This window comes from Bos grunniens, chromosome 19 (assembly GCF_055505025.1).
Source record: "Bos grunniens cultivar Pamir isolate PY7600 chromosome 19, Bosgru_T2T1.0, whole genome shotgun sequence".
Lineage (NCBI taxonomy): Eukaryota > Metazoa > Chordata > Mammalia > Artiodactyla > Bovidae > Bos > Bos grunniens.
The window spans coordinates 50,767,372-50,788,198 of record NC_141183.1 but is presented as its reverse complement, the minus strand read 5'-3'; the positions used below and the strand labels follow the sequence as shown (position 1 = coordinate 50,788,198).

Below are 20,827 nucleotides of genomic sequence, written 5' to 3'. Positions count from 1 at the left end.
CTAAAAGCCGGCCAAAGACTTATTCATTAAATATGGGGTATGAGGAACTTGATCAGGTATCAAAGATAGGGGATGATACAGCAGGATTCTTTGCTAAGATTCAGCTGGGCAAGCCAAAGACAGAATAAGGGGCCAACTTCTGAGCCTAGTAGAAAAGAGGGCTCAAAGGAGTGGGACTAAATTTTAGTCAAGGTGAGAGTCTCTGTCAGCTGCTTCAAGTTGAATTAGTTCTGACATACTTTGCAAACGCAAATGCTGCTTCATTTCAGTTCAGTTCAGTTCAGTCGCTCAGTCATGTCCGACTCTTTGCAACTCCATGAATCGCAGCACACCAAGCCTCCCTGTCCATCACCAACTCCTGGAGTTTACCCAGACTCATGTCCATCGAGTCGGTGATGCCATCCAGCCATCTCATCCTTTGTGTCCCCTTCTCCTCCTGCCCCCAATCCCTCCAAAAAACAGGGTCTTTTCCAATGAGTCAACTCTTTGCATGAGGTGGCCAAAGTATTAGAGTTTCAGCTTCAGCATCAGTCCTTCCAATGAACACCCAGGACTGATCTCCTTTAGAATGGACTGGTTGGATTTCCTTGCAGTCCAAGGGACTCTCAAGAGTCTTCTCCAACACCACAGTTCAAAAGCATCAGTTCTTCGGCACTCAGCTTTCTTCACAGTCCAACTCTCACATCCATACATGACCACTGGAAAAACCATAGCCTTTGTTGGCAAAGTAATGTCTCTACTTTTTAATATGCTATCTAGGTTGGTCATAATTTTCCTTCCAAGGAGTAAGCGTCTTTTAATTTCATGGTTGCAGTCACCATCTGCAGTGATTTTGGAGCCCCCCAAAATAAAGTCTGACACTGTTTGCACTGTTTCCCCATCTATTTCCCATGAAATGATGGGACCAGATGCCATGATCTTCGTTTTCTGAATGTTGAGCTTTAAACCGAGTTTTTCTCTCTCCTCTTTCACTTCCATCAAGAGGCTTTTTAATTCCTCTTCACTTTCTGCCATAAGGGGGGTGTCATCTGCATATCTGAGGTTACTGATATTTCTCCTGGCAATCTTGATTCCAGCTTGTGCTTCTTCCAGTCCAGTGTTTCTCATGATGTACTCTGCATATAAGTTAAATAAGCTGCTTATTGTTTATTTTTCAAAGCACTGTATCAAAGATTACAGGCTTGTGTAAATTTAATCAGTCAAAATAATTATCAAAATATTAAAAATGTTATCCCATTATATGGCTCCATTTTAATTTGAAAATGATCTTTTCAGTTTAATTTTTTATCAGTTGGGAAGATTTTGAGATTGTTAATGGTATCTAAAAGTACCTGCAAGGAGATCCAACCAGTCCATCCTAAAGGAGATCAGTCCTGGGTGTTCACTGGAAGGACTGATGCTGAAGCTGAAACTCCAATACTTAGGCCACCTCATGCAAAGAGTTGACTCATTGGAAAAGACCCTGACACTGGGAGGGATTGCAGACAGAAGGAGAAGGGGACAACAGAGGGTGAGATGGCTGGATGGCATCACTGACTCGATGGACATGAGTTTGAGTGAACTCCGAGAATTGGTGATGGACAGGGAGGCCTGGCATGCTGTGATTCATGGGGTCGCAAAGAGTCGGACACGACTGAGCAACTGAACTGAACTGACTGAAAAGTACATGACCTTTGTCTTGTTAAAAAATATTTTATCTTAATTTTATGCATTGTTTCATCTGAAATAATGACCTAATTTCTAAACTGAGTGGCTTTCTCCTAGGCTCATTGCACCTACTAATATCTCTGCAGCATTTTAGCACTATTGACAGTGTTCTTGAAATTCTCTTCTCCCTTGATTTTGAAACATTGTAGTTTTAAGTTATTTCTCATTGATCAGCCTTTAGTTCTGTTCTATTCTTAACTGGCGTGCATGCTTTTGCTTCACTACAGCCATTTCTTTTGCTTCATTTATCCTTCATGTCTTTGCAGATGATACCTAGATGAAGTTTACTGATCTTGAGGTATCAAACAATATATTCATTTTATTAAATGCCTCCTGGATATATATTGTAACATCTTAATTTCATATATAACACCTTTCCTTACTTTAGTCCATTTGTAGATCAAAAAAAGCAAACATCCTATTCTTCCTCCTATGATTTTTTTTACTCTCTTTTTTTAAATTGAAGTATAGTTTTTGCTTTTGTTGTTTAGTTGCCAAATTGTGTCCAACTCTTTCTGTGACCCCATGGACTGTAGCCTGCCAGACTCCTCTGTCCATGGAATTCTTCAGGCAAGAATACTGGAGTGGGGAGCCATTCCCTTCTCCAGGGGATCTTCCCGACCCAGGGACTGAGCTGGGTTTCCTGCATTAAAGACAGATTCTTTACTGTCTGAGCCACCAGGGAAGCCCTTAAATCTTTATAGCTAGGCTCAAACACATTTTTATTAATCAAAATAGGAAACATTACAGTCAACTTATTTTTACCAACGAGAAATAAGTTTGTTTATACCTCTAGTATAAAATCCTTGCTTCAGGATTCGATGAACTCTTGGAAAGCATTTTCTGGATCCTGCTGGTTGTGAAAGCATTTTCACTGCAAAACAAGTTGTTGAGATACTTGAAGAAGTGGTAGTCAGTTGGCTAAACATCAGGTGCATGTGGCAGAAGAGGCAAAACTTAGTAGTCCAGTTCGTTCACCTTCTGAATTACTGGTTGTATGATAGGCGGTCAAGTGTTGTTGTGGAGAACAGTCGGGCTCTTTCTGTTGACCAAAGCTGGCTGCAGGCACTGCAGTTTTAGGTGCATCTCATCCATCTGCTGAGTATGCTGCTGCTAAGTCTCTTCAGTCGTGTCCGACTCTGTGCATCCCCATAGACGGCAGCCCACCAGGCTCTCCCGTCCCTGGGATTCTCCAGGCAAGAACACTGGAGTGGCTTGCCATTTCCTTCTCCAGTGCATGGAAGTGAAAAGTCAAAGTGAAGTCGCTCAGTCGTGTCTGACTCTCTGCGACCCCATGGACTGCAGCCCACCAGGCAAGATTCAGAATGCTGTGGTGGAGCAGACTGATTTCAGACATGCATAGCAGTAAATGGCAGCTTAACAGTAAGCAGCAGCAAGCAATAGCTGGAAGCAAGGTCTTAATTTCCCAGACTGGAGTCCTAACCACTGGACCATAGGGGTCAGCAGTGAAGGCTAGAGTCCCTTCCTAGTCCTTGCCTGACTAGTTAAAAACGAATTCAGGCAAGGAGGCAGAAAATAAAGAGTAAAGTAAGAAGTTTTTGTCTTCCTTCAGGCCAGTTATCTTGCTTTGTTCCCCTCCCCCCGCTAATTTGTATCAGGACTCTCCTCTGGGGTGCACATGCACCCCTTTAGCCAAGATGAATCTTGAAGCAAAGACTTCAGGGAGGAGCAAGACTCACTGTGGCCTGGAATTATCCTCTGACTTTTGACCCCAAGGAGCCTTTGTGGAAATATATAGTGTCTCCCTTATCCTAAAAAGGGAGAAGCGGAGATCCTTCAATCGTTTACTCAGAAAGTGTTTTGCCTCTGTCCTTGCCATAATTATTTCCTCTCCATAATTATATTTCTTCAAGATGTTTACAAGAGAAAAAGACTGGCTGTTTACCTTGTTTCTGTTGTTACTTCCATTTCAGAGGGCAATTGTAAATTCCTCAGCTGGAGCCCACATAGCTCTTGTCTCAGGAAATGCTGACAGGGGGCCAGCTGTTGTAAATGTCCAGCTTGGAACCCATCTGTCTCCTATCTCAAGATGGGCAGCAGACCACCAAACAGTGACCATGACCTTTTTTTAATGCAAGTTTGGCTTTGAAAAGTGCTTTGGAGCTTCTTCTCCGTCCAGCCACTGAGCTGGTCATCACCAGTTTTTGTAGAAAATCCACTTTTCGTCACCGGTCACAATCCAATTGAGAAATGGTTCATTTTTGTTGAGTGGCATAAGAGAAGACAATATTTCAGAATGACAGTTTTTTTGATTTGCTGTCAGTTAATGAGGCACTCACTCAGCAAGCTTTTTCACCTTTCCAATTTGTTTCAAATGCCAAACGAGTGTAGAGTGGTCGACAGTGAGTTCTTCAGCAACTTCTTGGGTAGTTGTAAGAGGATCAGGTTTGATGTTTGCTCTCAATTGGTCATTGTCAACTTCCGATGGCCGGCCACTATGCTCCTCATCTTCAAGGCTCTCGTCTCATTTGCAAAACTTATTAAACCACCACTGCACTGTATGGAAGTATTTCTTTGGAGGGAATGATGCTAAAGCTGAAACTCCAGTACTTTGACCACCTCATGCGAAGAGTTGACTCGTTGGAAAAGACTCTCATGCTGGGATGGATTGGGGGCAGGAGGAGAAGTGGACGACAGAGGATGAGATGGCTGGATGGCATCACTGACTCGATGGACGTGAGTTTGAGTGAACTCTGGGAGTTGGTGATGGACAGGGAGGCCTGGCGTGCTGCGATTCATGGGGTCGCAAAGAGTCGGACATGACTGAGTGACTGAACTGAACTGCACTGTATGGTCGTTAGCAGTTCCTGGGCCAAATGGATTGTTGACATTGCGAGTTGTTTCCACTGCTTTAGGACCCATTTTGAACTGGAATAACAAAATTGCTTGAATTTGCTTTTTGTCTAACATATCCCTAGTCTAAAATAAATATAAAATACACATCAAGTAGTAAGTCATTAGCAAAAAAAAAAAATAAAGTGAGAAATGTGTATTAAAATGCTGTGTAACATAACCACATTTATTTAAGGATGTATTCCAGCATCAAATGGCAAATTTCACCAATGCAAAAACTGGAATTACATTTGCACCAACCTAATAATTCTAGTAATCCAATTTGAAGTTACCTTTGACTTTTCTTTATCAAGCTTCATATTAAATCCTATCAGTCTTAACTCAACCATATTTCTTGCATCTTTCTTTGCCACTGTCATCATTACGATAGTTTTTCTTACTTATCTGACCTGACTGTGGTTTGATAATAGGGGTAATCAAAGACACATTTCTGTTTTTGTTTACTTAGTTTGCATAAAAGCAAAAACAAACCATTCTTACTTCCCTGCTTTGAAACCTTTGAGAAATCTTCACATTCTTAGTTTATCATTCTTATTCTCATTTCTCCTCACTTATGTTCTCAGCTTCAACTGAAGAGCACTGGTCAGTATTCCATGACCGTACCATGAACTTTCATGGCTACCCTCTCTACCGTCACTCCTAATATTCCTTCATGTAAGAATACATTCCATCTTTCAGTTCCTGACAGGTAAAATGCTTTGTCATCAATCCTAACTCAAATGTCATAACCCTTTTGTCATGCCTTCTCCATTTTTCTGCAGTTGGAATTAATCACTTTTTCTCTTTGCATTCCTGCACACTTTACTTTTGAATTAAAGTATTTAAGATGCTTTTTGCCTTACTGTAAAGTCAGTTGAAAATGGCTTTGTTTTTCAACAGAAGTTACAAGTCTCTTGAGGACAAGGCTTGTATTCTATTCATCTTTGGGTTTTTCTTAGTTCAGTAATCTATAATGCATGTTGTTGGACTGAACTGTGTTGGAAAATTTTCAACAACCAAAAGTCTGCATTCTGAGTATTGATTTAAACATTTGAATTCCCCAGGGGAGAGCAGGAGGACTATGTTGTTTTAGGATTGTAGGACTAAACCTACAGGAGGGAGAAGGACCAAGATAAATCATCATGTTTGAATAGAGTTTAACAACTTCATAGTATGTAAGTGTTCATATAAAGACCTACCATATTTTTAGAGTGAAAATGAATTGTATGTGTCAATTTAAAGAACTGCTTAAGATTGCAAAATAGTTGTTCTTAGATCTTCCCTTTAAAACTTTTGGTTAGAAAAATTATGTGAGCTACGGAAAATTGGTTAGCAGTAACTTGAGGCGCACAGAGATCAGTCTACTTTAAATATTATAGGGAAAAAGAAGATATGTGTGTACATATAACTGATTCACTTGGCTGTACAGTAGAAACTAACTGAACATTGTAAAGCAACCATACTCCAATAAATATTAATTTAAAAAATAAATGTCAAAAAAAAAAACCCCAAACACTACATGGAATAAGCTGTCTGAACTAATTATTTTATCTCCTTCTATAATGTACCTGTTGGTTTCCTTGGTGGCTATAGAAGTAAATTGGCAGTGTGTGGTAAAAACCTGAAGAAATAACTTATGCTTTTAATTTTCTCGCTTATTTATAATATTTTTAATTGCTGACCTCTTAGCTGAATTTTGTTGTGTCCTTATTTCTTGTAAGAAGGATATACCAAAATAATCAACTGTTCAACCACTATTTTGTAGTTAATGGCCTTTATCTTGAGCATTAGAATTATTTGAAGAGGGTGTTAAAAATGCAGGTTACTGGTTCTGTCTTCAAAGATTTTTTATCTGTGGGCCGTAGGGCTCTGTACTTTTAACTCTGGGTAATTCTGATATGGATGGATCATGAACTGCATTTTGGGAAATAATTTGTTATCGTTGTTCAGTCACTCAGTTGTGTCCAACTATTTGCAACCCCATGGACTACAGCCTCCTAGAGCTTGCTCAAACTCATGTCTATTGAATCAGTGATCTCATCCAATCATCTTGTCCTCTTTCGTCCCCTTCTCCTGCCTTCAATCTCTCCCAGCATCAGGGTCTTTTCCAGTGAGTCGGTTCTTTGCCTCAGGTCGCCAAAGTATTGGAGCTTCAGCTTCAGTCTCAGTTCTTCTAATGAATATTCAGGGTTGATTTCCTTTAGGATGGACTGGTTTGACCTCCTTGCTGTCCAAGGGACTCTCAAGAGTCTTCTACAGCACCACAGTTCAAAAGCATCAGTTCTTTGGCATGCTCAGCCTTCTTTATGGTCCAACTCTCACATTCATTCATACATGACTACTGGAAAAACTGTAGCTTTGACTATATGGACCTTTGTTGGCAAAGTAACGTCTCTGCTTTTTAACATGCCGTCTAGGTTTGTCATTGCTTTTCGTCCAAGGCGCAGTGAAAGTGAAAGTCGCTCAGTTGTGTCTGACTCTTTGTGACCCATGCACAGTCCATGGAATTCTCTAGGCCAGAATACTGGAGTGGGTAGCCTTTCACCTCTCCAGAGGATCTTCCCAACCCAGGGATTGAACCCAGGTCTTCCACATTGCAGGTGGATTCTTTCCCAGCTGAGCCACAAGGGAAACCCAAGAATCCTGGAGAGGGTAGCCTATCCCTTCCTCCAGTGGATCTTCCCAACACAGGAATTGAACTGGGGTCTCCTGCACTGCAGGTGGATTGTTTACCAACTAAGCTATCAGGGAAGCCATAATACTGGAGTGAGTAGCCATTCCCTTCTCCAGGGGATCTTCCCAGCCCAGGAATCAAACCCAGGTCTCCTGCATTGCAGGCAGATTCTTTACCAGCTGAGCCACAGGGAAGCCCTTCAAAGAGCAAGTGTCTTTTAATTTCAGAGCTGCAGTCACCATCTGCAATGATTTTGGAGTCCAGAAGAAGTCATCACTGTTGCCTTTGTTTTCCCATCTATTTGCTGTGGAGTGCTGGGACCAGATGCCATGATCTTAACTTCTTACTTTGTCTATGGAAAACAGGGGTAATGATACAACTTACATCATAGATTTGTGGTAAGGAGGGCAGGGAAGGAAAAGTATTATCCTGTACTCATCTTGGGTTCATTGGGTGGGGCCCTTTCAATTAGACTAACAAAAGACAGAAAACAAGAGAAAAACATAAGCTTACTTATTACTTACTAAGTTACTTACGCACTGGAACATTTAGTGATGAATAACTCACAGGGGTGGTTAGAGCTTGAGCTTACATAGCATCTTAGCAAAGAACGGTAATTTGTGAAGTGACAAAGGAAAAGAACTTTGAGCTGCTAGGAGTGGCACATTGTGGGAAAACAAATACATAGAGAAACTATTGCCTGATGTATGTGTGTTAGTCACTCAGACGTGTTCAACTCTTTGCGACCCCATGGTCTGTCCATGGAATTCTCTAGGCAAGAATACTGGAATGGGTTGCCATTTCCTTTTCCAGAAGATCTTCCTGACTCAGGGATCAAACCTGGGTTTCCTGCATTCCTGGGAATCCTGCTAATTCTTTACTGTCTGAGCTACTGGAGAAGACTTTGGTTGATTTGGCTGGTTAATAAGATTTGTTATGTAGATTCTTTCTTCTGGTGCCATCTCCAGGTTGATAAGGATCTAGAGTTTTCTCTGGTGATTAACATCTATCCTTCCTGGTAGAAAAGTTATTATTGTTCAGTTGCTCAGTTATATCTGACTCCTTGCAACCCCATGGACTGCACACTCCAGGCTTACCTGTCTGTCCTTGACCATCTCCTGGAGCTTGCTCAAACTCATGTCCATTGAGTTGGTGATGCCATCCAGACATCTTGTCCTCTGTCGTCCCCTTCTCCTCCTGCCTTTGATCTTTCCCAGCATCAGGGTCTTTTATAATGAGTCAGTTCTTCGTATCAGGTGGCCAAAGTATTGGTGCTGAAGCTCCAATATTCAGGGTTAATTTCCTTTAGGATGGACTGGTTTGATCTCCTTGCAGTCCAGGAACTCTCAAGAGTCTTCTTCAGCACCACAGTTCAAAAAGATTGATTATTCAGTGCTCAACCTTCTTTATCTTATAACTGTCACATCCATACATGACTACTGGAAAAACCATAGCTTTCACTATACGGATCTTTGTTGGCAAAGTAATATCTCTGCTTTTAATACACTTTCTAGGTTTGTCATAGCTTTTCTTCCAAGGGGCAAGCGTCTTTTAATTTCATGGCTGCACTCACCATCTGCAGTGATTTTGGAGGCCAAGAAAGTAAAGTCTGTCACTGTTTTCATTGTTTCCCCATCTGTTTGCCATGAAGTAATGGCACTGGATGTCATGGTCTTAGTTTTTTCAATGTTAAGTTTTAAGCCAGCTTTTTTACTCTCCTCTTTCACTTTTTTTTTTTTTTTTTTTTAGTTTCTTTTTTTTATTTTATAAATTTATTTATTTTAATTGGAGGTTAATTACTTTACAATATTGTATTGGTTTTGCCATACATAAATCCGCCACGGGTGTACACGTGTTCCCCATCCTGAACCCCCTTCCCACCTCCTTCCCCATACCATCCCTCCGGGTCGTCCCAGTGCACCAGCCTCAAGCATCCAGTATCATGCATCGAATGTGGACTGCGATTCGTTTCATATATGGTATTATACATGTTTCAATGCCATTCTCCCAAATCATCCCACCCTCTCCCTCTCCCACGGAGTCCAAAAGACTGTTCTATACATCTGTGTCTCTTTTGCTGTCTCGCATACAAGGTTATTGTTACCATCTTTCTAAATTCCATATATATGCGTTAGTATACTGTATTGGTGTTTTTCTTTCTGGCTTACTTCACTCTGTATAATAGGCTCCAGTTTCATCCACCTCATTAGAACTGATTCAAATGTATTCTTTTTAATGGCTGAGTAATAACTCCATTGTATATATGTACCACAGCTTTCTTATCCATTCATCTGCTAATGGACATCTAGGTTCCTTCCATGTCCTGGCTATTATAAACAGTGCTTCGATGAACACTGGGGTACACGTGTCTCTTTCGATTCTGGTTTCCTTGGTGTGTATGCCCAGCAGTGGGATTGCTGGGTCAAAATCCCATGGACAGAGGAGCCTGGTAGGCTGCAGTCCATGGGGTCGCTAAGAGTAGGGCACGACTGAGCGACTTCACTTTCACTTTTCACTTTCATGCATTGGAGAAGGAAATGGCAACCCACTCCAGTGTTCTTGCCTGGAGAATCCCAGGGACAGAGGAGCCTAGTGGGCTACTGTCTGTGGGGTCGTCCAGAGTCGGACACGACTGAAGCGACTTAGCAGCAGCAAGGCAGTTCTATTTCCAGTTTTTTAAGGAATCTCCACACTGTTCTCCATAGTGGCTGTATTAGTTTGCATTCCCACCAATAGTGTAAGAGGGTTCCCTTTTCTCCACACCCTCTCCAGCATTTATTGCTTGTAGACTTTTGGATCGCAGTCATTCTGACTGGCGTGAAATGGTACCTCATTGGGTTTTGATTTGCATTTCTCTGATAATGAGTGATGCTGAGCATCTTTTCATGTGTTTGTTAGCCATCTGTATGTCTTCTTTGAGAAATCTCTGTTTAGTTCTTTGGCCCATTTTTTGATTGGGCCGTTTGTTTTTCTGTAATTGAGCTGCAGGAGTTGCTTGTATATTTTTGAGGTTTGCTGTTTGTCAGTTGCTTCATTTGCTATTATTTTCTCCCATTCTGAAGGCTGTCTTTTCATCTTGCTTATAGTTTCCTTTGTTGTGCAGAAGTTTTTCATTTTAATTAGGTCCCATTTGTTTATTTTTGCTTTTATTTCCAATATTCTGGGAGGTGGGTCATAGAGGATCCTGCTGTGATGTATGTTGGAGAGTGTTTTGCCTATGTTCTTCTCTAGGAGTTTTATAGTTTCTGGTCTAACATTTAGATCTTTAATCCATTTTTAAGAGGATCTTTAGTTCCTCTTCGGTTTCTGCCATAACGGTGATGTCATCTGCATATCTGAGGTTATTGATACTTTCCCGGCAATCTAGATTTCAACTTCTGCTTCATCCAGCCCACGATTTCGCATGATGTATGTACTCTGCATATAAGTTAAATAAGCAGGGTGACAGTATACAGTACTCCTTTCCCAGTTTGGAACCAGTCCATTGTTGCATATCTGGTTCTAACAGTTGCTTCTTGACCTGCATACATGCTTCTCAGGAGACAAGTGAGATGGTCTGGTACTCCGATCTCTTTAAGAATTTGCCACAGTTTGTTGTGATGCACACAGTCAAAAGACTTTTGCATAAGTCAGTGAAGCAGAAGTAGTTGTTTTTCTGGAATTCTCTTGCTTTTTTTTATGATCCATCGGATTTTGGCAATTTGATCTCTGATTCCTCTGCTTATTCTAAATCCTGCTTGAACATCTGGAAATTCTTGGTTCACGTACTGTTGAAGCCTAGCATGGAGAATTTTGAGCATTACTTTGCTAGCGTGTGAAATGAGTACAATTATGCGGTAGCTTGAACATTCTTTGACACTGTCTTTCTTTGGGATTGGAATGAAAACTGACCTTTTCCAGTCCTGTGGTCACTGCTGGATTTTCCAAATTTGCTGTTATATTGATTGCAGCACTTTAACAGCAGCATCTGTTAGGATTTGAAATGGTTCAGCTGGAATACCATCATTCCACTAGCTTTGTTCATAGTAATGCTTCCTGAGGCCCACTTGACTTGGCCCTCCAGAATGTGTAGGTATGTGATCACACTATCATGTTTATCTGAGTCATTGAGATCTTTTTTGTCTAGTTCTTCTGTGTATTCTTGCCACCTCTTCTTAACTATCTTCTGCTAGGCCATACTGTTTCTGTCCTTTATTGTACCCATCTTTGCATGAAATATTCCCTTGATATCTCTGGTTTTCTTGAAGAGATCTCTAGTCTTTCCCATTATATTGTTTTCCTCTATTTCTTTGCATTGGTCCCTGAGGAAGGCTTTCTTATCTCTCCTTGCTGTTCTTTGAAACTCTGCATTTAGATGGGTAGGTCTTTCTTTTTCTCCTTTGCCTTTAGCTTCTCTTCTTTTCTCAGCTATTTGTGAGGCCTCCTCAGAGAACCATTTTGCCTTTTTTGCATTTCTGTTTCTTGGGGATGGTTTTGATCACTACCCCTTGTACAGTGTTACGAGCCTTTATCCATAGTTCCTCAGGCACTCTATCAGTTCTAATCCCTTGAATCTATTTGTCACTTCCACTGTATAATCGTAAGGAACTTGATTTAGGTCATACTGTTATGGCCTAGTAGTTTTCCCTACTTTCTTCAATTTAAGTCGAATTTTGCAATAAGGAGTTCATGATCTGAGCCACAGTCAGCTCCCAGTCTTGTTTTTGCTAACTGTATAGAGCTTCTCCATTTTTGGCTGCAAAGACTATAATCAGTCTGATTTTGGTATTGACTATCTGGCGTTATCCATGTGTCGAGTTGTCTCTTTGTGTTGTTGGAAAAGGGTGTTTGCTATGACCAGTGCGTTCTCTTGGGAAAACTCTGTTAGCCTTTGCCCTGCTTCATTTTGTACTCCCGGGGCCAAACTTGCACTCCAGGTATCTCTTGACTTCCTGCTTCTACATTCCAGTCCCCTGTGATGAAAAGGACATCTTTTTTTGGTGTTAGTTCTAGAAGGTCTTGTAGGTCATCATAGAACTGTTCAACCTCAGCTTCTTCCGCATTAGTGGTTGGGGCATAAACTTGAATTACTGTGATACTGATTTGGCTCACAGTATTTGGAAATACTGTGAATTCCATTTGGCTTGGAAATGAACAGATCATTGCATCATTTTTGAGATTGCACCTAAGTAGTGCATTTCAGATTCCTGTTGACTATGATGGCTACTACATTTCTTCTAAGGGATTCTTGCCCACAGTAGTAGATATAAGGGTCATCTGAAGTAAATTCACCCATTGCTGTCCATTTTAGTTCACTGATTCCTAAAATGTCAGTGTTCACTCTTACCATCTCCTGTTTGACCACTTCCAATTTACCTTGATTCATGGACCTAACATTCCAGATTCCTATGCAATGTTGTTCTTTATAGCATCAGACTTTACTTTCACCACCAGATGTCCACAACTGGACGTTGTTTCCATTTTGGCTCAGCCTATTCATGCTGTCTGGAGTTATTTCTCCAGTCTTCTCCAGTAGCATATTGGTCACCTACTGACCTGGGGAGTTCATCTTTCAGTGAGGCCAAACTATGATAGGGGTAATAACGACCTCCTTCAGAGGACTTACGCCAGCATGCCGCAGCTCCCAGGACTGTTGTAGTCAGTGCCTCTGACCTCGAGACAGGCTACTGTCGACACACACCTCCGCCGGAGATTCCTGGACACTCACTTGAAAGTCTGACTCCGTCTCTTGTGGGCTCACTGCTCCTTTCTCCTGGGTCCTTGTGTGCACAGCGTTTTGTTTGTGCCCTCCTAGAATGTTTCCCCCGTCCTGTGGAAGTTCTGTAATCAAATCCCACTGTCTTTCAAAGTCAGATTCCCTGGGGGTTCTCTGTCCTTTTGCTGGATCCCCAGGTTGGGAAATCTGTTGTGGGTACCATAACTTTTCCAAGAGGGCGGGAACTTCTTTGTTATAATTGTTCCCCAGTTTGTTTCTCATCTGCTTGGCAGCTCTACAGTGAAGCTAATGGTGACCTCCTCCAAGAGGACGTATGCCATATGCCGTGCCTCCCAGGTCTGCTGCAGCCAGAGCCCCTGTCCTCGAAACAAAACACTGCTCACACGTGCCTCCAAGGCAGGTCTGGCTCAGTCTCTTGTGCAGGTCACTGCTCCTTTCCCTGGGTCCTGGTAGAGGATCGGGAAGCCATCTTTTCAAATTAGGCCGGTAGGGGGAACTAGAGGGCTTTTCTTATATCTGCTGCTTCTCATTTGCCTTCAACTCAAAATAATCCTTATACTGAAGCAGCATTTCCGGTAGCATATGGTGCTACATGAAATGTTACCTTTTTTAAAGGACTCAGCATTGTGCCTGGTATAGAATAGGCGCTTTACAATGAATATGCATCCTCTCTTTTTTTTTTTGGAGGTGCCGCAAGGCATGTGAGATCTTAGTTCCCTGACCAGGGATTGAACCTGTGCCCCCTGCATTGGAAGCACAGAGTCCTAACAAGTGGACCACCAAGGGATTCCCTTCGGAGAAGGCAGTGGCACCCCACTCCAGTACTCTTGCCTGGAAAATCCCTTGGACGGAGGAGCCTGGTAGGCTGCAGTCCATGGGGTTGCTAAGAGTCGGGCACGACTGAGCGACTTCACTTTCACTTTTCACTTTCATGTATTGGAGAAGGAAATGGCAACCCAATCCAGTGTTCTTGCCTGGAGAATCCCAGGGATAGAGGAGCCTGATGGGCTGCCGTCTATGGGGTCACACAGAGTCGGACATGACTGAAGCGACTTAGCAGTAAGGGATTCCCTTCATCCTCTTGTATTAGTAAACAGTTGGCTAGGAAATGTCAGTAAGCTTCATCCCACTTTCTCAGAGAGTAATTGTTTGGGGAACAAGCAATTTTATAACAGAGGACTGTAGATCACTACAAAAATTAACTCATCCATGTCAATAGGAAGAAAATGTTTTCCTTACTAATTTGCTTTCCTTTACTTTACAGTTTATAAAAATAAAGGTATAACATACAACTCAATTGCTCCTGGCTTCAGCAAATAGCTGCTTTCTTAGTGGACTTTCCTATGAAAGCATTATCATAAAATCAGAATTACTGCTAAATTTCTTATAGAAATTCTGACATGGGCAGGTTTATATTCTGATGACTGTGATTTATTGTCTCACTCAAGCCTGTACCACCTCTGAAGTTAATTTTATCTCCATTCCAAAAATGAGGAAACCACAGCTATGAAGAGTTAAAGAAACTTTTCTCAAGATCAAATAGCTAAGAGGTGCTGAAATTGGGATATTAGAACCCAGAGTGCATATTATTATCCCTTTAGAATTTGGAGACAGTTTATTGACACACAGTCATTTTGCTTCTTTAATCTTTTATGAGTGGTCTGTGACTGCAGGTAAAAGGAGGTGGCCATGTGGTAGTTGTGGTTGCGGTGAGCCATCTTCCTCAGACTTGCTTTGGACAGCCTTGCAGGCTCACTTTTCCAATTTCCTTTTTTTTCCCCCTTGGGATACCTTCAAATGATTATTATTTTGAATTTCTCTTTAATAATTAATTTCATTGGATCCAGCAAGATCATTTACCAGCAGTGAAATAGGTGATTAGAAGAACTATGATTTTTAAGGACTGCGTTTTAAATTGAGAATTTTTTTCCTTAATGATGATCATATTTTCATAGAGTTCAGGTATATTATTTAGAAGAAAATATGTGTGCTAATTCTTTCTGTAAATATGTGTTTCAAATAGTAGAATCTAGATCCTGAGGTAATTTATAAATATTTGGGGCTAATTTTAGGGCCATTGAACTCTCTTTCATTGTTTTTCTTTTCTTATCTGAGTCAAATTTATATAGTTTCTATTTTAGCATTTATTATCTCAACTAAAATATACATATTATTATATTACCTTGTCACATTTTAGTTTGCAATGTTAAGACCTTCTTTGTGTAAGAAAAAAGTACTTGAGTGATTCTTCGGCCATCAACTGCCTAGTAAATCTTCATGTCCCTTCTTCAGTATCCTCTTCATTATCTTCTTATCTGGTTGTAATGATGTAAGGCTTAAGTAGATTACAGAAGGTCATTGCTTTTGAGAACAGGTTGCTTTCTCAGAAATGTTGCAGAACTGTGTTACTCTTTGAAAATACTTCGTATTTTCCTGGGCCTTGTTTTTTGTTTTTAAATGAGAATCCAGTTCTGGCATTAAAAAGTGCTTTCTGCAGCTGGAGCCTTCCGATAAGGTGGGACTTGATTAGGATGGCTCAAAGGGCAGGCCGACAACTATTTAGACTGTTGGGAATATGTTATGCTACTGTTGTGAACCAGAAAAAATTATACCCATAGGTGGGTGATAAATTCATTCCTGTTTAGCAAATAAAATAGAAGTTTTGGTATTGATTTATGAATTGCAAATAGAGTAACTACTGCCATTATTACCTCTAACTTCTTTAAGTGAAAATAAAGTTAGTTGTTTTTCTTCTCAGCAGTTCAGCTGACAACTCATAGAAGTTTCATATAATTTTAAAAATCAATTCCAGTTACAAAGTAATTGAACCTTTGCAAAGGTTAATTCATCAAGAGGTTACAATATAGTAATGAATGTAGTATGAAAGTAATATATTTGTTATTTGGTTAAATAAGAAAAAATATATGATAGTTATATTGTATGTACCTGAGACATGTACCTTGTATGAAAATTGTATCTTTTTTGTGTCATCTTTTTTGATGATTTTTGGCTTCCCTGATAGCTCAGTTGGTAAAAAAATCCGCCTGCAATGCAGGAGACCTCTGTTCAGTTCCTGGGTCAGGAAGATCCCCTAGAGAAGGGAAAGGCTACCTACTCCAGTATTCTGGCCTGAAGAATTCCATGGACCATATAGTCCATGGAGTCGCAGGGTCGAACACGACTGAGTGACTTTCACTCACTTTTGATGATTTTTCTGTAAAATCTTAAAAATGAAATTTATCCCATTGATTATTTAAAACTGAACTAGGGGAAATTCCCTGGTGGTTAGGATTCGGCACTTTCATTGTTGCTGCCTGGGTTCAGTCCCTGGTTTTGGAATTGAGATTCCGTATCCTGCAAGCCACGAGGCATAGCAAAAAAAAACCCCACTCTGAACTAGGATTTTGTGTAATGTGAAAAATCATACAGTGGTATAGATGATAGAATGAAATTATTAGATATAATCTTCCCAAACAGCCCAGGTGACAATCAAGTACATTTATGATTATAGTTAAATGAAGCCAGAGAACTGTGTTTCCTTTTCCTTTTTTTGATTACCTACATTTTAAATATTTTTCATGCAGCAAAATATACCACTAGTTTAATAAAAATAAGTAATACAAATTTTTAAATCAATTTAGTGTTATTAGTATTTTCATTTTTTAACTTCATAAAATACATTATCTTATATCCTTATCACTCAGTTACTTATTACTTTTAGTAAATAATAAGTGATTAGTTTCCTTTACTTCAAAAAGCGGGAAGTGGAATGTGACTGCTTTCTGACTTAGTCACTCAGTAGTGTCCGACTCTTTGCAACCCCGTGGACTGTAGCCTGACTGTTTCCTCTGTCCATGGGATTTTCTAGGCAAGAATACTGGAGTGGGTTGCCATTTCCTTCTCTAGAGGATCTTCCAGAGCCAGGGATCAGACCTAGATCTCCCGCTTTGCAGGCAGATTCTTTACTGTCTGAGCCACCAGGGAAGCCCTTACTTCAAGTGTAGGGTAACTTCATTGCTGCTTCTGGACTCCTTCTCCATAGGTTTTAAGAGTATATGTTCTAGGATAGGCAAGGCAAGAACTTTCCAGGAGAGCATTCATCTTTGTAAATTGTGGGGACTAATTACATGTCTCAAAGCCTTTTTTGTTTGCAGCTATGGCAGGTATATAGTTATTCCCATGAACTTTTCTTTCTACTTAAGAATAAATTAGAAGAGTGTCTTTCTGAAAATCTTACTTCTTTCATTTACTGATCTATAGGATGATGTGTACAAAATTTTGTTCTCCCAGCAAAGGATTTTTATTTTTTGTTTTCAAAAAAAAGTCATTCTCTTTTAGATCTTTAGACATAGTGAACATCAGAGTAGAGTAGGGGATAGGAAGGAAAGACAGAGAAGCATTAGCTTTCTGTCCTGGGAGCCCCTTGAAAGTCAAGCCAAAGGAGTAGTTTTTTTTCTTAAAATTTTATGTAAGTTGGTGGAATATGTTTTCATTTATTAACCAATTTTTATGACTATGATATTTGTATAAATACAGTACAATACATACGTTGATTTGACTATCTCTTAGATATCTTGCTGATAAGGACAAGTTTTTACCTGAAATTTTTTCTTAAAACTCCTAAGAAATAGTGTAAGAATGAATGCTTTGAAGTCACTGGAAATTTAAAATACATTGTTCTTGTCTTCCCAGGTAACTTGTAAGATATTGTCCATTAAAAAATATTTATGGAGTGCTCAAAATGTACCAGGTATTATTCGAAGTTTTAGAACATAGCAAAGAATAAAATAGACCCAAAAACCTGCCCACAAGGAGTATATGTTCTAGTTGGAGGAGACAGCAATAAACAAAACAAATGAGTCGTAGAGAGCAAAGTAAATAAAGAAGGAAAGGGGTGGAGGAATGTCATTGGATGGGATGGACTTTGGAAAATCTTGAGAATGTGACATAAGAGAAAAGATCTGAAGGAGTTGTGGAAATAGCCGTGCAGGTATCTTGGTAAATAGGGTTAAAAAGTTTTGAAGCAGAGAAGTAGCATGATTCTGTTTAAATTGTTCTTTTCAAATGACGTTTTATTCTTAGTGAAAAGTTCTCCCCATTTTTATGAATTATATGTCTTGTACTTGTTAATCTATTGTAGTCCTTATGTTTTTTAACTGCATGTATTGATTTAAACACACTTCTTGGCTGCCCACCAGGCTATTCCTAACTCAGCAGTCAAAAGTGGTGTTTGTTAGTTGGATCATGGCACTCCTCTGCTTCAGACCCTCCAGTGGTTCACAGTTTGACTTAAAATCAGAATCCTTCCAGTGGCCTGTATAATCTGACCACTGTTTTCTTGGTGACTTTATCTCCTACTACTCTCTCCTTACTATTATTATTATTCCCTCTGCTTACTAACTTCACTTTAGCCACTCTTGTTCTTTCTCTTCCTTGAGCTTTCGAGGCATGCTCTATCTCAAAGCCTCTATCCTTGTTCCTTCTGTCTAAAGTGTTTTTTCTCCATGCTTGGACCCCTTGCCTCCTTGAGATCTCTGCCCATGTTATCCTCACATTGTCAGGAGATAACCATCTCCAGCCAGTAGTTCTGTCCTGTGGAAATTTTGCTGAGACTGAGGCTAGGCAGTTTCATGGGCTGGCAGTTTCAATGGCTCACAGTTTTGAAGTCTCAGAATCTTGAAGGTTGCAGTCTGAAGACTCTGTGGTCCTAAGATGCTGTCATTTATGGAGTTGGAGTCTTGTGGTTATGCAACTTCAATTCAGGGATGCCAAACATATTTTTAAAAAGCAGTGAATATTTCAGACTTGTGGGCAGTATGGCTCTTCATTACAATTATTCAACTCTGCCATTGTAACATATTAGCAACCATAAACTGTGTATGTAAATGTTATTGTGTGCTAATAAAACATTATTTATACAAACATGCATGTGGCACCCCACTCCAGTACTCCTGCCTGGAAAATCCCATGGACGGAGGAACCTGGAAGGCTGCAGTCCATGGGGTCGCGAAGAGTTGGACACGACTGAGCAACTTTACATTCACTTTTCACTTTTATGCATTGGAGAAGGAAATGGCAACCCACTCCAGTGTTCTTGCCTGGAGAATCCCAGGGACAGGGGAGCCTGGTGGGCTGCCGTCTATGGGGTCACACAGAGTCGGACACGACTGAAGTGACTTAGCAGCAGCAGCATGCAACCAATGAGGCTAGAATTTGTAGACCTCCAGATTAAAAAACTGGTAGTTTCTGGGCTCTCTGGAATAGAAACATGAGCTCACCTTCAGAACATTTGAACTAGAGGTGTACTTCGTCTAACCAAAGCTGCAGCTAAACGCCCACCCACAATCTGTTATGATTAATGATGTCAGATGGACGTTAGGAGCCGAGCATTTCTTGTTTTCATCATTCCTTTGTATAGATAGTGGTTTCCATCTGGTATCACTTAATCTGAAGAACATCTTTTTATATTCCTTTTGGTATAGTTCTGCTGTTGATGAATTCTCTCAGCTTTTGTTTGTCAAAAAAATGCTTTATTTTACCTTTATTTTTGAAGGAGTTTTCATAGGTTATAGAGTTTAACAGGGTTTTAGTTTTTTTTCTCCTTTTTGATCCTCTTCCTCTCCTCGTGCCCCCATTGTCTTCTAGCTGCCTTGTTTCTGAAGAGAAACCATTGTTTAATTCCCCTGGTTATAATGTATTTTTTCTCCCTTCTCATGCTGCTTTAGAGATTTTTTTTTTCTTTATCAGCAACTTGGTTACATCTTACCTTGGTTTGGTTTTCTTTGAATTTTTCTTACACAGGGTTCATTGAACTTCTGGATTATGGGATTATAGTTTTTATCAAATTTGAAAAATTTTCAGCTGTTAAGTGTTTTAAACATTTTCTGCCCACTCTTTCCTGCGACCCCAATAATATATATGCTGTGCTTTTAAAATTTTTTTATTTTTGGCTGTGCTGAATTTCGCTGCTGCGCAGGCTCTTCTCTAGTTTTGAGGGCTTCTCTCTAGTTGCAGTGAGAGGGCTTCTCGTTGTGGTGGCTTCTCTTGTGGAGCATGGGCTCTAGAGTGAGCAGGACTCCGTAGCTGCAGAGCACAGGCTCTGGAGGACACGATCAGCAGTCATGGCACATGTGCTTAGTTGCCTCACGGCCTGTGGGATCTTCCTGCACCAGGGGTCAAACCCGGTCTCCTGCATTGGCAGGTGGACTGTTTTACCACTGAGCCACCAGGTATACTTTTGATATTTGCTGTACTTTTGATATTGCCTTATAGGTCACTGAGATTCTAATAATTTTTTCAGTCTTTGTTCCTTGGAAGGAAAAAAACCACACATATAGAATGTAACCATAATTAGAGCTTATCTGGGACTTTTTTTAAAAAGAAAATGCATTTTCTGGTGAACGAGGAGAAAAAGCTGTTCATGTTTTCATGATGCCCCTATTACTTATCACACTATAAATTCTAATCTACTTTCTTTCTCATTTATTGACTTCATAATTTGAGTTTTTTTTAATATATATCTTTTAACTTTTTATTATATAATGGGAATTAGCCAATTAATAGTGTGTTGTGATAGTTTCAGGTGAACATCGAAGGGAACTTCATTACTTTTAACATCTTTTATCCTGTTCCTTTTCATTTCTTTAATAAGTACCGAATGTGTAAGTAGTTACCATATCAACAGGATGAATCAGACATAGACTCCTTCTGTTAGGATGTTTACAGTATAGCCAGGAGAGAAAAGAAAAAAAAAATATATATATATATATATAAAATCATCAAATCCAGGATAGAGATTGAATATTAGCAAAAACGAGTACAGATAAAAATGTTGTGGGAAACCAGAATGAAACATCTCAGTTGTTTACGATTTACAT

At 40.1% G+C, this 20,827-nt stretch overlaps 1 protein-coding gene across 2 annotated transcripts in view; it reads left to right on the top strand.

Annotated features, from left to right (window-relative positions):
• USP32 (ubiquitin specific peptidase 32) overlaps positions 1–20,827 on the top strand; it is a 209,303-nt gene that overhangs the window by 119,662 nt on the left and 68,814 nt on the right. The gene's annotated exons all lie outside the window — the stretch shown is intronic.